Below are 14,745 nucleotides of genomic sequence, written 5' to 3' on the forward strand. Positions count from 1 at the left end.
GAGGACGTGCCCATGCTGAGTCAGGCCATCTGGACCCTGGCAGGGATGCTGAGATTGCGCATTTGCCCTGAGCCATCCATAGCCTGCACCACTTCCTCCTCTTCCGAGGCTAAATGTCTGATGCTACTGCTCCTCTAGCGGGTGAGTGTGTCAGGTACACCTGCAATCTACCGTCAGGCTAGTGACTGATAGGATCTGCAGAACAGAGGCCGTGCAGGACCCTGGACCGGTGACTGTCAGCCCGAGCCTCTCCTTTTTCTTCTCAAGGAGATGGACTTCTACACTGATGTGATGGAAGTCCCCCTGCAGGTTCCTCCGGGGCCCTTCATAGTAACGGCGTGTCCTTTTGGAGTGATGTCAACGTAAATTGCCGAGAATGGTCTTCATTCGTGCAGTAGGTGCAGCCAAGCCAGAGGCGGATGTCAAGTGGAAGCTGTGAGCTCCAGGGGCCTGAGCGCCTACTGCACTAGGAAGCAGGGCTGGGCTGCTCCTTGCCTGTGAACGTGTGTCCTCTGGGTCACAACATCCCCCGAGGCCAGAATCATGTCCCCCCTTGTGATTCCCTCTTCCTCCCAACCCCAGGCTCAGGCTCTTTGGGCTCCTCTAGCCCATGGTGGTGGCCGTCCTGCCCCTCGACCGCTTCCACGGGCCCCGGGCCTACAATCCGCACACCTGGATCTAAAGCAGTCATTGGGACCTCTCGCAAAAATCCCCCTCCTTTCCTACACTGGGTCCTCAGCCTTCAGTTCCCGTCACCCCCTCTCTCACTGTTTGGGGTTACTCTCGGGGTTGCCGACGTGCTGAATGTGTGGTGATGGAATGCACCTGAGGGGCGGGGGCAGGGCCAGGCTAATGCCAGGAAGCCACGGGGGTCTCCAGTGTTTTTGGTGAACCCCCACTGACACCGGACAGAATTACCCGACATCCAGGATTTTGTCTTCCTGTGACCGGTACAGGAGGCCTGTATGAGTGGCTGAGTGGCACTGCGCCCTGAGGCCTTCCCGGCGGGAAGGGAAGCTTGGCTGGGGCAGGGGCAGCGAGAGAGGCCAGGGAGCTGCGTGGGCAGCCTTCGCCCTTGGGTTCTGTGTTCTGGCTCCTGCAAGTGCTCTGCTCTTCTGTTTGATGTACGTCTGCTTGACGCAGCCATGTGTGCGCAGTTTCATGTACTCCGCCCCACCCCAGGAGCAGCACTTGACCTGGTTTCACACAAAGGCCCAGACAGCTTCCTCCAGTGGCTTGGGCTCACCCAGCTGGTACATATTGTCCTGTGACATCTTCTCAATAGCCCAGGGAGAGCCCTGGACAAGTTCCACGTTACTTATTGCTCCAAAGAGGGCAAGTGACTTCAAGGTCACACAGTTACTTTAGTGTGAACTTGGGACCAGAATCCATGTTTCCTGACTCCTGGTTTGGATAGTGACATTTAGTGATGTGCTAGGACAAGTTTTCCCTTCTATTTTGGGCTTGATCATCAAAGACTAGGTGAACATTATTTTGTAAAGAAGTCAATGATATGGCAAACAGTTTGGTTGACTCTGAAGATCACAAAAGTGGGCAGCTCACTTGGCTTCTGGGAGGTTTATCCAGGCAGTGGCATCCCAGCGTCATGTTCCATGGTGGCTGTGTTCTGTGCCCCAGCTTGGCACCCCCCTGTTTTCCAGGGGGTCTCTCCACTTCTCTGAAGAGGCAGTGACAATGCTCATGTCAAAAACTTCCCAGAGTTCCCAGCTCTGGACTCTCAGAAAGTGCGGAACGCAGAAACAAACACAGGTGGAGACACCCAGGGTGCCTGCAGCCATTTACTTAGGCTGCCCCATAGGGTGCTCTCTCAAAGGCTTTTCCTGTGGGGAGTTAAATCTCTGAAGAAACCTTCCATTAGACACTTAAGAGCTTAAAGACAGCATGTGATTAATGATCGTTAGACCTCGAAATGCATGTTGAAAAACATAAGGAATTTTGTGTGTTACTTAGAACTGTTTGAGTATATCCTGAGCAAATAAAATCTTGCAAATCTAAGCTTAAGATCTTCGACAATTTGGTGACACATGAACATATATTTTAAAGTTTCATTCAAAAAAACTATCCCTTGTATTAGAAAGTCCCATTCGATGAAGTAATAAAATGGCAAACTGGGCTGTTTCCAGAAATGAAAGAAAACCCTGTCTCCTCAAAGAGGACTGTACCTAGTCAGTAGCTTGGCAAGACCAGGGCACTGGGGCCCAGGAACACAGAGCGCTCAGAGCAGTTCTGGGTCTTCTGGAGGGTGATCGGACATGGAATAGGCTCCTAGCCTCAAAGACACAACTATTACAACGTGTAATTATTATTATTTTTTAAAGATTTATTTATTTATTATTTATTTTTAAAGATTTTATTCATTTATTCATGAGAGACACACACACACACAGAGGCAGAGACACAGGCAGAAGGAGAAGCAGGCTCCATGCAGGGAGCCCGATGTGGGACTCGATCCTGGGTCTCCAGGATCATGCCCTGGACTGAAGGCAGCGCTAAACTGCTGATCCACCCCGGCTGCCCTACAAAGTGTAATTAAGATACGGTGCTCACAATAAGGTGAACCTATGGAAATATACAAAAAACCCAGAGTTATTTAAAAACAAAATGTATCTGCTACCCCAGCTGGGTAACACACACCTCTTCTCCATCCCTGCTGGGATCTTTGGTGAGGTGTGGTATTTACTAGTTAACAGGCTGAGGAAATAGAATCCGGGAAAAGCCCCGGAGAACTGTCATGTACAAATGCTAGGTATCAACTGGGGCCTCGGTTTCCTTCAGTGGTTTGCCTAGGGTCACATGGCTGGTATAGAGTCAGGACTTGAATACAGAACCAGTTCTGATCCTTGTCCAGTGTGCTACCCACACTTCATATACTTCCCCTTGAATCTTATGTGTATGCTCAATAGCCCACATCAGTGTTTTCAAAGTCACAAATGTATGCCTAAAAAATACTAATTGATGTTCAGAATGGCATTAACCTTACCATAATATTTTGGTATTGCTTTTGAGTTTCTCTTTTTTCCCTTTCAATACATGTGGGTTTCAAGGAAGAACTCCCTTACAGTTCATTCTACTAGTACCTTCATGTCATAAGTGGGTTGCCACAAGGTATAAAAATGGCTAAAGGTTGTCCATGTATACATGTAAAGATTAGGAGACTTGATAGGAAAAATTGTTTGTTTGTTTATTTGTTTATTTATTTTAAAGATTTTATTCATAAATTCCTGAGAGACACAGAGAGAGAGGCAGAGACACAGGCAGAGGGAGAAGCAGGCTCCATGCAGGAGCCTGACATGGGACTTGATCCCAGGACTCCAGGATCCTGCCCTGGTCCAAAGGCAGGCGCTAAACAGTTGAGCCACCCAGGCATCCATTTTTAAATTAATTAATTAAGATTTTATTTATTTATTCATGAGAGACACAGAGAGAGAGAGAGGCGGAGACACAGGCAGAGGGAGAAGCTGGCTCCCCGGGGAGAGCCCAATGTGAGACTCGATCCCAGGACTCCAGGGTCATGCCTTGAGCCGAAGGCAGATGCTCAACCACTGAGCCACCCAGGCGTCCCAGGAAAAATGTCTTTAAATGATCACTGTCGGGGAACCGGACAATCTCTTCCAACACCGCACATTCTGAGCCCAGGTGATAAAACAGCAGTCTGAACACCACCAGCAGCCCTCAGTGCACAGAGCTTTCCAGGAAGCTTGGAGAATCAAGAGGGCAGGTGTGTTGAGCTTGCTTTTATTAGCCACTGCCTTTGGGTGTCTGTAGTATGGACACGGTCACTGCAAGGGTGGTGAGGCAGCTGTACTTGGAGATGCCCCTAATGCAATTATCATTTATTTTTACACCTGGTGTTTTTGCACAAGGCAATGATCTCACATCCGTATCTGAAGTCCACTGAGCTATACGCCTTTCTTCAGGTTCCTGGTTAAGGCAATGGGAACACCCCGACTTGTGCGGCCCCAAAGCTTGCGTCTTTGGTATCTTGCATCTGAGTCGTTAAGCATCTGCTTAACACGGGAGGAGAGAAGCCTGTCCCTGTGACAGGGACAGCACGGGCGGGTCATGGCATGAGGCACATTTTCAGGAGGGGGCTCACTAAAGCAGTTTTTAAAAGTGACTGTAATCTTCTCCTATGGAAAACTTTGTAAATTAAGTTAGCTACACAACTTAGAAAATTAAATTTACAAAGTGTCTCATTTGCTTACATAACTGTTTTTAGTAATAATGTGAAAGTTCTATTCTGGGCAGTTATTCTATCAGTCTGAGCTCTGAAGTCTCCCGGAACCCTGGAACCCTGTCCTGTTTGTCCTCCGGCCAGGTCTACATAGCCTTCGCTTGACTAGCTTGCTTCCATTTATGTCACTAATTTTTTTTTTTCCTGAAGATTTATTTGAGAGAGAATGCATGCAGAGGAAGAGGAGCAGATTCCCCACTGAACAGAGCCTGATGCAGGGCTCGATCCCACGACCCTGAGATCATGCCCTGAGTGGAAATCAAGAGTTGGATGCTTACCTGACTGAGCCACCCAGGTGCCCCATGTCACTAATCTTTAAAATGTATTAAAACTAACCTCCTCATTCAGAAACCCTGGGTGAGCGCTTACGTATTTCAGTTGCCCCAAGTTAACTTGAACACAGAACATTTTAATGATATGAAAGATCTTGGTGTGAGGGGTGCTCTCTGGAGGAATGGTATGCATCTCCTGGAGGTCAGCAAGAGGCTGGGTGCTGGTCAGCAGGGCATGCCGGACACTCGAGATGCCCGGGGTGACAGAAGCACCAAGTAGCAAAGGCCCTTGACCCGGGAGTTCTGTGGCTGTACATGCTGGGTGCCAACGTGCTGCACGTACCAAAAGTGAGGGTGCCCCTGCACTGAGACTTAGTCCCAAAGGAGATCCCAGTCCTCACACATCTGAACCCTGTACCTGTGCACCTTCTGGGGGTTCTCCTGGTCACCTCATTCAGATCAGAAAAGGAAACTTTTTTTTTTTTAGATTTTATTTATTTATCCATGAGAGATGCACAGAGAGAGGCAGAGACACAGGCAGAGGGAGAAGCAGGCTCCATGCAGGGAGCCCGATGTGGGACTCGATCCCAGAACCCTGGGATCACCACCTGAGCCACCCAGGCATCCCAGAAATGTCTTTTTGATAGCAAATCTACCAATTAATAACCCAAAGGGAAGAGGGGATAAGGCATCTGGCTAAGACTGACTTTCCCAATTTTATTTATTTATTTATTTATTTATTTATTTATTTATTTATTTATTTATTATTTTTTAAAAAGATTTTATTTATCCATGAGAGACACACACACAGAGAAAGAGAGAGAGAGAGAGAGGCAGAGGGAGAAGCAGGCTCCATGCAGGCAGCCCAATGTGGGACTCAATCCCGGGTCTTCAGGGTCACACCTTGGGCCGAAGGTGGCGCTAAACCGCTGAGCCACCTGAGGTGCCCTCAGTTTTTTTAAAATCTTAAGTAGGCTCCAGGTCCAGAGTGGAGCCCAACCCGGGACTTGAACTCAGGAGCCTGAGATCAAAGCCAGACACTTAACTGACTGAGCAACCCAGGCATCCCTGGCCTTCTCAATTCTTCAACTTGAGAAAGGGTACCTGGCTAGTCAGCAAATATGTATTTCCTTTATGTATTTCCACCTCCTACGAAGGGAAAAATAAGGCCCAGAAAATACAATTTCTTCTCATCGAATAAATGGATCACAGAAACAACATTACTTCAGAGATTTGTTCTTGAAGTATTCATTTTACTTCAGTTCAGCCCATGTCTTGGATTTCAAATACTAACATGTTGGCCATCAGACTGACTGGCTCTAATGCTGCAGGGCCCAGGTAAGCAAACCCAACCAAACTGTCTTAAGTCTGTAAATGCCTCAAGGTTACAAAAGCCAAACCCAAGGACAACCAACCACAAGCAGACAGCTGGGCCTTACGCTACAGCCAGGCAATATTTCCTCACTTTGCTTCTGCCCTTTCCCTAGAAAAGGTTCCCCCTATCAGTTCCTGTCAATGGATCTCTCCTAACCACTTCCTGTTTGAACTGCCTGCTGGAATCCATTTTTGCTCAAGTAAACTAAAATTTAACATGCTCAGTTGACCTTTTCACATCTTTGGTGTCAGAAGTGGGATCTGAAGGTGACCCTCAGCCCCCTTCCCACGGCTCCAGGAGCAAGGAGCAACCAGGCCTACATGCCCACGGAGCCCAGTGGCCTCACTGCATTCTCACTGCATCTAGAGCCGGTGGTTAAGATCTCAGCTCTGCAGTTTCTACATTTGAAAGAGCTCTCTGCATTTATTTGAGCATTTGTTTTTCCAGACTGGGTCTGAGAATCACCCAGAAGAAACCACACCAGGTCTAGGGTCAGCCTAGGTCCAATTTAAGCTAGACTGGGCCCAGTGAGGCCTCAGGGAATGGGAGGAGGAGAAAAATGGGTTCCTCTGAGTCCCAACAATTTGGGACTCCTCCGTCTGGGACCCTGGCTAACTATATGTACCCAAGATCTCGTTGCATTACAGTAGTTGATTTGGGAACTTTTTTTTTTTTTTAATTTTTATTTATTCATGATAGGCACACAGTGAGAGAGAGAGAGGCAGAGACACAGGCAGAGGGAGAAGCAGGCTCCATGCACCGGGAGCCCGACGTGGGATCCGATCCCGGATCTCCAGGATCGCGCCCTGGGCCAAAGGCAGGCGCCAAACCGCTGCGCCACCCAAGGATCCCATGATTTGGGAACTTTTAACCTAGATAAGTGTATCCATTTATGAAGTGCTCTAGAGGAAAGAAATTTCTGAATTTCCCCAAAACAATGGAATACATTTTTTCATTGGTATACAGAAGTTTCTAAGAAACTGAATGAATCAAAAAAATGTTTCTTTAAAAGATTCTGTACAAAAGGCAAATGATAAGCTTATGCAACAATGGCAGTGAATCTAAAAAGAAGTGTATACTGTCTGAGTGCTCCTTCCCTAGATATTCTGAATCTACGAGTCCCTCCCTCCATTGCCTTTCCAGTCTGAAGATGAGCTTGAGGTTAAACCAATGCCTTTGAAAGTGAGGTCTTCTGCAGAGCCTGCAATACCAGATGTAACCACTTTTCCCCATGGTCAAAGGCTGAGGATTCAAAGATTGTCCAAACACTAAAGGGAGTCCTCAAAAATTTATGAGGAATTCAGAATTTTTTAAAAAAGATTTTAAGTAATCTTTATAGCCAACACAAGGCTTGAACTCACCACACCAAGATTAAGAGTTGCATGTTCTACCGACTGAGCCAGCCAGGTCCTCCGAGGAATTTGGAATTCTAACTGGAGCTTATGATCTGGGGCTCCTGAGTCTCTACTGATTTATTTATATGACATTAGCAAATGGGTGGCTGAAGCCAAATGGGAAAATCCTAGAGGCAATACTAAATACCCATATACTAATTTCTTTGCCAGGAATGGACCAAAATGCACTAGGAAAAGACCTACCTGAAAGTATTGATAAGGCATTTCTTCCAAGGACCGACTGGTATCTATCATTCAGTCTTGCAAACAAACAAACAAACAAACAAACAAAAAAAGGATGAACCCAGTCTCAGACTATAGACAAGATTGGAGACCTTTTTTTGTAAAACATTCTGTGCTTTCTTCATTAAATGCAGACCTAGAAAATGCCCTGACTTCCTTATTTATTAGGGGTATCAGCCTAAAGTGGCCTAATGACACACAAACTGGGGTGGGCAACAGCCCCTCTTGCTGAATTTACAGGCTTAGCTGAGCATTTTGAAAAACCTCAGGGCCAAGATAAAACTCAAAAGCCAATAAACTTGTGGCCCTATATTTACAACAGCTCCAAGGGCTGAGGACCTCAACATATGAACTTTAAGCCAGAACTCAGACGTCTTCCATTCAGGAATACTGTATCCTGGGACACCTGGGGGGCTCAGTGGTTTGGCACCTGCCTTCGGCCCAGGGTATGATCCTGGAGTCCCAGGATCGAGTCCCACATCGGGCTCCCTGCGTGGAGCCTGCTTCTCCCTCTGCCTGTGTCTCTGTCTCTCTCTCTCTCTCTGTGTCTTTCATAAAAAAAAAAAAAAAAAAAAAAAAAAAAAAGGAATACTGTGTCTTTCAATGTAAACAACAAGGGCACTGGGAAAGGAATGCCTGATGCTGAACCTATCATTTTATAGACCTCCACCTATTAATCCACACTGTTTTTCCATTGGAGGAAGGCTTAAAAAATTTAATCATCAATATAATAATAAGCATTAATGGAGTTCCAAGGGATCCTCCAGGAAATTGCTCCCCATGGGGAAAAGAAGATAAAAAAGAAGATAAAAATCAATGGAGAATCCTATACAGTATTGGTGGGTATACATTAAGTTTGATCAACAATAAATCCCACTTTCATAAAATAGCAAATCCCTCAGAGTAAAGAACATTTTTGTGTTGTAAGGGTTTTTTTTTTTAAGATTTTATTTATTTATTAATGAGAGGCACAGAGAGAGAAAGAGAGGCAGAGACACAGGCAGAGGGAGAAGCAGGCTCCACGCAGGGAGCCTGATGTGGGACTCGATCCCGGGTCTCCAGGATCATGCCCTGGGCTGAAGGCGGCGCTAAACCGCTGAGCCACCCGGGCTGCCCTGTAGTAAGGGTTTTTAACCAAATTCAAAGTGTACCTGTATCTAAACCAGTCCAGATGCTATTAGGGCCATTTCCAGGAAACCATACATTCCTTTTGTGTGGCACTGCCCCAGCATTATTAGATTGGGTTCCTAAATTGAGGAGTCAGATAAAATGTAATTAGGAGAAGAAATTACCTGAGGTGCTCTGCTCTGTCCAAGCAAGACTTAATGAAATTGAGATGCAAAGTGTGAGAGCCCCGATCTCTCAGAAGTGCCTGAATGCCTACCGGCTTCTTCCTCAACTGACACAGGCAAAATTAAAAGTCCTGAACCTGGCCAAGCCAGCTGCGGGCCCTCAGCGCGCTGTACCTCCTCTTCTTCCTCTGGTCAGCTATGGTGGCCGTGAAGACCCTGAGCCCCAAGGCCGAGGTGGCCCGCGCCCAGGCGGCGCTGGCGGTCAACATCAGCGCGGCCCGGGGGGCTGCAGGACGTGCTGAGGACCAACTTGGCGCCTAAGGGCACCATGAAGATGCTCGTGTCTGGTGCTGGAGACATCAAGCTTACTAAAGATGGCAATGTGCTGCTTCATGAAATGCAAATTCAACACCCAACAGCCTCCCTAATAGCCAAAGTAGCAACAGCCCAGGATGACATAACTGGTGATAGTACCACATCCAATGTCCTAATCATTGGAGAGCTACTGAAACAGGCGGATCTCTACATTTCTGAAGGTCTTCATCCCGGAATAATAACAGAAGGATTTGAAGCTGCAAAGGAAAAGGCACTTCAGTTTTTGGAACAAGTCAAAGTAAGCAAAGAAATGGACAGGGAAACACTTATAGATGTGGCCAGAACATCTCTACGTACAAAAGTGCATGCTGAACTTGCTGATGTCTTAACAGAGGCTGTAGTGGACTCGATTTTGGCCACTAAATAAACAGATGAACCTATGGATCTCTTCATGGTTGAGATCATGGAGATGAAACATAAATCTGAAACTGATACAAGCTTAATCAGAGGTCTTGTTTTGGACCATGGGGCACGGCATCCTGATACGAAAAAAAAGAGAAGATGCATACATCCTCACATGCAATGTGTCGTTAGAGTATGAAACAACAGAAGTGAATTCTGGGTTTTTTTTTACAAGAGTGCAGAAGAGAGAGAGAAACTCGTAAAAGCTGAAAGAAAATTCATTGAAGATAGAGTTAAAAAAATAATAGAACTGAAAAAGAAAGTCTGTGGTGATTCAGATAAAGGATTTGTTGTTATTAATCAAAAGGGAATTGACTCCTTTTCCTTAGATGCTCTTGCGAAAGAAGGCATAGTAGCTCTGCGTAGAGCTACAAGGAGAAATATGGAAAGGCTGACTCTTGCTTGTGGTGGAGTAGCTCTAAATTCTTTCGATGACCTAAATCCTGATTGTTTGGGCCATGTAGGACTTGTCTATGAGTATACATTGGGAGAAGAGAAATTCACTTTTATTGAGAAGTGTAACAATCCTCGCTCTGTCACATTATTGATCAAAGGACCAAATAAGCACACACTCACTCAAATCAAAGATGCAATAAGAGATGGCTTGAGGGCTGTTAAAAATGCTATTGATGACGGCTGTGTAGTTCCGGGTGCGGGTGCAGCGGAAGTGGCAATGGCAGAAGCCTTGATTAAATATAAGCCCAGTGTAAAGGGGAGGGCCCAGCTGGGAGTTCAAGCATTTGCTGATGCATTGCTCATTAGTCCCAAGGTTCTTGCTCAGAACTCTGGTTTTGACCTTCAGGAAACACTAGTTAAAGTTCAAGCAGAACATTCAGAATCAGGTCAACTTGTGGGTGTGGACTTGAACACAGGTGAGCCAATGGTAGCCGCCGAAGTAGGCATATGGGATAACTATTGTGTAAAGAAACAGCTTCTTCACTCTTGCACTGTGATTGCCACCAACATCCTCCTGGTTGACGAGATCATGCGAGCTGGAATGTCTTCTCTGAAAGGTTGAATTTGAAGCTTCCTTTGTGTCATCTGAATCATGAAGACTACAGAGAAACCTTAAGGATACAGCTATGGAATTTTTGTCCAAGCTTCAAATAATTTTAAAAAGCATTTTCTTTTCCCATATTAAAAGAGAATACTGACACTTAAACTCTGAAGTTCTGAAATTAAAATTACAGTATTTTTTTAAATTGCACTGCAGTGTACACACATTAAGTAGGCTATTTTTACCCAGTGAACCAGATGTTTTGCTTTAGCTTCAGTGATGTAAAAGTACCATGTTAAATAAGTATGTTATCTACCTTGTTATTAAATGTTCCTTGAAAAAAAAAAAGTCCTGAACCCATAAAAGTCCAAATAGATCATTCCAAACCCCTGCCTAAATTGTCTCAATATTCACTAAGACCAGAATCTATAAAAGATTTAACTAATAACCAAGGACTTAGAATCCTGTGCACTAGTCCCTGTAATGCTCCAACCTTACCCATTAAAAGACCAAATGGACAAGGCTGGAGGTGTGTAGGATCTGCATGCAAACAATAAAACTGTGATACTCAGGTTCCCTGTAGTTCCAAATCTCAACACCTTGTTATCTAAGGTAAAATGCATCACAGCGGTAGATCTTTGCTCTGCTTTCTTCAGTATCTGAGTTGACAGCAAGAATCAATATTTATTCATCTTCACTTGGAAAAATCAACATATACCTGTTCTATATTGCCACAAGGATTCACTGAAGCCCCATCCTGTTTTTTAAAGGTTTTACATCAAGAGCTTACAGTTCTCTAAGAATGCTACACACACACACACACACACACACACACACACACACACACACACGCCTTATCTTTATGCTCCCCTCTAAGGGAGGACTCAGAAATTGATTCAGATTCAGTTTAACTATTATAGCAGTTAGTTTGTAAAGGCCATAAGACTTTCAAGGAAAAAAACTCAATTCTCAAAAGACAAGGTTCATTATCTGGGATATGATTTGAATGTAGAAGGCTTTCCCTCTCACCTGAAAGAATAAAGACCACCCAAAACTCCCCCAGAACCATAACTAATAACAGTTTCTTGGATTTGCAGGATACTGTAGGTCTTGGGTTACACATTTTTCTGATTGCATCGTTCTGTTTGAGCTTACAAGGAACTCAATTCCAGAGCCCTTATCCTGGGAAGCTAATCATGAACAAGCCTGCAGCCAACTAAAATCAGCCCTGCAACAAACTCCAGCCCTAGGGCTCCCAAACCATACTAGACCATCTACCTTATTTGTCTGTTAGAGTGATAACCAGCTTTAGGAATTCTAACCTAGAGCATGGAGGAAAACGCAGACCTACTGCTGACCCCATCTTACAGTGAGACCCAGTGGCCAGAACACATCCAAACTGCCGGAAAGTGGTAGTCACAGTGCCTAAACTGGTGGGAGCCTCAGCTGAACTGGTGTTAGGACATGACCCAACACTACAAGTACCTCATGCTGGTCAGAGTCCATTACACTGCGATCAGATTCAACATTTTTAGCAAGTAGATGAACATCTTGTGAGAACTTGCTCCCTTCTTCACCTTCTAACCTCCATCTCTTGTGCTGCAGCTCACTCAACCCTGCTGCCCTGGGCTGATGATAGCACAGAGCCTCGTAAATGTGCAGATGTGCTGTCATGGTTATGATTTATAGGACAAATCATTAGAAAGCCCAGATTTAATATTCTTCATCAATAGGTCCTATGCTAAGAATGTAGAAGGGAAGTATCAAGCAGGAATGCTACAATAACTCAGTATGAACTTCTAGAAAGGGGACTCTTCCTGACTTTAAGTCTGCAACCAACAGAATTACATGCCCTCACTTAGGCTTGTTAGCTACCCAAAGACACCAAAAGCACATATGCTTTTGGGGTGGAATTTGACTTTGCTACATTATGGAAATAGAGTTCCTCACTTCTGGAAAACTGGACCAAATGAACTGCTCTCTGCCATTCTATTGACTGAGTGAACTGGAATTACTAAAAATGAACTTCATACTAGAAAACAGAACCCGAGTATCAGGGAAATGTTCTAGCAGACTTCCAAGCTAAATCAGCCAGCACTAAAAATATTCCAATATACAACTTGAGTGAACTCCATCAGATTGATTCTAACCAAATTATTTATGACAATCTATATAGAAGACAAAATCAGGCACCTGAGTTGGGCCAACGTATGTTGAGACTAAGAGTGCAAATTTAGTATTAGACGAGGATATGTGGGGGGCCTTGATGGCCTCCTGGTTCTTCTTGAGTCCTTAAAAATGCCATTACTAGAAGTGCTACATTCTGCAACTCATCATGGCAGAGGAAAAAAATGACCTAAATTATGAAAAAGGATTGGTGGGTGACTGTTCCAAGGCAAAACTGGTTTATGACCAATGTCTGACTGATCAAACTCCTAACTCTGGAAAGACCATTAAGATGGCTCATTAGATGGCGCACTCCTACCACCTATGGGGCCATTTGAACACTTACAAATGGATTTCATTCAATTGCTTCCACAATGGGTTATCTATATGTCCTTGTCATTGTTTGAATTTTCTCAGGACAGACTAAAACCTTGCAGAAGCACAGATGCCACAATCATGACTAAGAAACTCTTAGAAAAGATAGTTTTCTTTATAGGGTATCCCCAGAGAGATCTCCAGTGATGGGGAACTCATTTCATTGGGCAAATAACTAAACAAATAGGGTGCTGCTGACGCAATGGCATTACTACTGTCCTTACCATCTTCAGTCATCTGGTAAAGTTGAGTGGACACATGGTAACTTAAAACTAAAGCTAGCTAAATGAGCAGCATTGACTGGACTGCCGGGGCCAAAAGTTCTATTGGTTTGGATGGCAATTAAATCAACACTTATGGGAAAACATAAATTAGCATCTCATTAAATATTAATAGGAAGACCTATGCTTTTAATGATAGAACCACATGTGTCTCCTGTACACATAAATTCTGACTCAGTGACTCAGTATTGTAAAGCTTTAATGTATTATGCCACAGTGTATTTCTACCAGGTAAAGGAAGCTTTTCATGACCCTCCTGCACATGGTTGAACTTTCCACAACTTAGAACCTGGAGAGTGGGTCTTTTGGAAACGACACCTAAGAAAGATTGCCCTTGAATCTCATTGGAAAGGACCATATCGGTTCTCCTCACAACCGAGATGGCAGCCAAACTTCAGGAACTTGAACCCTCGGGCCACAACTCATAGTTCAAAGGGATCCTCCAGATTCTCGAAACTATACACCAGACAGAGATGTAAAGCTAAGATTGACCACAGAGGTTCCTCCCCAGAAGTATATGACAGCTTGAGGTGGACAGCTCTCCCAAATTCACGGATCCAAATCTTTATCTCTAGTACAAAACCTTTATCCCTTTTGCCTGTTTCCTATCTATCTTTTCTGTCTACTGATGCATGGGAAGACAACGCTATAATTAGGATCTCACAAACAATAGCTACTGTAGGAAACTATACTAACTGGATGTCACACTAAACCAAAATCAGGACTTGAAGGAAATCCTGAAGGCCCCTATATGCCTAAATTGTTCTGTAGGTCCATTTTATAAAGTTAACACACTAAATCTACATAGACTTGTTTCTTGCCTCAATTTAACCCAATCCTAGAATGGGAAAACAAGATTCAGTGAATGCATATAAAAAAGATGCTGCAGAGCAGCCAATGTCAATCAGGTCGATTGTAGGCTTGCTGTTAGGTCCATACATCTGGGTGGTCTTACAACATGTGATAACAGACTATTTGAGTCTTGGATGAATGACACTAATACCTCTACACCCAGCAATGGGTCTATGGATGCTAATACTTTGAGTGAGCCCAATGTGTGCCTCCTTGCTACACCTTTACATGTGGAGGTTTGGGCAATGGCTTCTATGCTTGGGCAATTTGTTGTCCTGACAGTTGGAGGATGAAAGAACAATGTGCCCTAACTGAATTTGCTCCATTATCCCTTCAAATACCTTGGAAACTCAACAGTGTTCCATTCCCCTGAATTTACCAAAAAGAAGTTTACTAGCAGATGTTAACCCCTCTGGATGCAGATCATTTGGCAGGTCCCTTCTTCCTTGGCTTGGAGCTATTACAA

The 14,745-nt window shown here is 44.6% G+C and overlaps 1 pseudogene; it reads left to right on the forward strand.

The window, feature by feature from the left end:
* Positions 1-8,952: 8,952 nt before the first annotated feature.
* On the forward strand, positions 8,953-10,693 carry LOC144315414 (T-complex protein 1 subunit zeta pseudogene; annotated as a pseudogene).
* Positions 10,694-14,745: the final 4,052 nt, after the last annotated feature.

The sequence above is a fragment of the Canis aureus genome, chromosome 6 (genome assembly GCF_053574225.1).
Source record: "Canis aureus isolate CA01 chromosome 6, VMU_Caureus_v.1.0, whole genome shotgun sequence".
In the NCBI taxonomy this organism is placed as follows: Eukaryota; Metazoa; Chordata; class Mammalia; order Carnivora; family Canidae; genus Canis; species Canis aureus.